Source organism: Anolis carolinensis, chromosome 2 (assembly GCF_035594765.1).
Source record: "Anolis carolinensis isolate JA03-04 chromosome 2, rAnoCar3.1.pri, whole genome shotgun sequence".
In the NCBI taxonomy this organism is placed as follows: Eukaryota; Metazoa; Chordata; class Lepidosauria; order Squamata; family Dactyloidae; genus Anolis; species Anolis carolinensis.
Window position 1 is genome coordinate 190,379,440 of NC_085842.1, and position 1,447 is coordinate 190,380,886.

Sequence of the window (1,447 nt, forward strand, 5' to 3'; positions counted from 1 at the left end):
TGGATTGCTCTTGCATTTTTCCCTTGAATTTAGTACAACCTCTGTGTGTATATGTGTCTTGAGGGAGGGCTGGGGAAGTGCTTTTGTGGTGGGGGGAGGTTTATAAAGAGGTGGGGTGGGGAGAGAGAAATCACGGGGAGGGAAGGGGAGGGGGGATTAATGCATGGCCCCTTTCTTCTCTCCTCCAGGTGGTGAAAGCTCAGTAGGATCCCTCTCACCCCACCCTAGCAGTTTAAAGAGATACTTTTTTGGGCTCTCTACAATCTTCTTGTATTTTTTCAGCATCTTAAAAAATGTATTGTCCTCATAATTACTACCTCATTATCAGAGCCGGCCCTAGGTATTTTTCAAGTGTAGGTGAACAGAATTTTGGCACCCCCCCCCAAAAAAAAACAATCTCTGAAAAATAAAAGCGTTGGATAAGCGAAAATGTTGGATAATAAGGAGGGATTAAGGAAAAGCCTATTAAACATCAAATTACATTAAGATTTTACTAATTAAGCACCAAAACATCATGTTTTACAACAAATCAACAGAAAAAGCAGTTTCGACTGCGCCCCCGTATGTTTGGCGCCTGAAGCAACCGCTTAATTCGCCTCATTGTTGACCGAGCCTGCTCATTATTCATCTCTAATTCCAGGCTTTGCATCAGGAGAGCTTCCACACATCAAGATTGGTTAGTATACGTTTTGTAGTTCCTTGTTGTGAATATTTGCGCTATCCCGTAGCTTCTAACATATCCCCCGAAGGTTTTACTTTTACAGTAATGTCATGAAGGGCCATATATGTAGGAGATATTATAGGTGTTTTTGTGTTCACCTAATAAAGTCTTCTATCTTGCCAATTTGCTTAACGTATTGTATTTATTCATTTTGAATCTATTGTTTTGTACTATTTCATTTGCTATATTGCCATTGTTTTCAGTTATCAATTTCATTTGATTGTTTTTATTGTAATGTAGTATATACTTTGTTTTTTAAAAAGGTAAAGGTTTCCCCTGATGTTAAGTCCAGTCATGTCTGACTCAGGGGGTTGGTGCTCATCTCCATTTCTAAGCCGAAGAGCCCGCGTTGTCCGTAGACACTTCCAAAGTCATGTGGCCGGCATGACTGCATGGAGCGCCGTTACCTTCCTGCTGGAGCGGTACCTATTGATCTACTCACATTGGCATGTTTTCGAACTGTTAGGTTGGCAGGAGCTGGAGCTAACAGCGGCCGCTCACGCCGCTCCCGGGGTTTGAACCTGGGACCTTTCGGTCTCCAGCTCAGTGCTTTAACGCACTTCGCCACCGGGGCTCCTTTTTTTTTTTACTGTTTTGTAAAAACATACAAGCATGAGGATAAAATTAAGAATGATTTGCTGGCAGATGGCAGCCTTAAAATGGTACAGAATCCATGGATACAGCTGACTATCAACTGTATATGAAATATATTCAAAAGAATGAAGC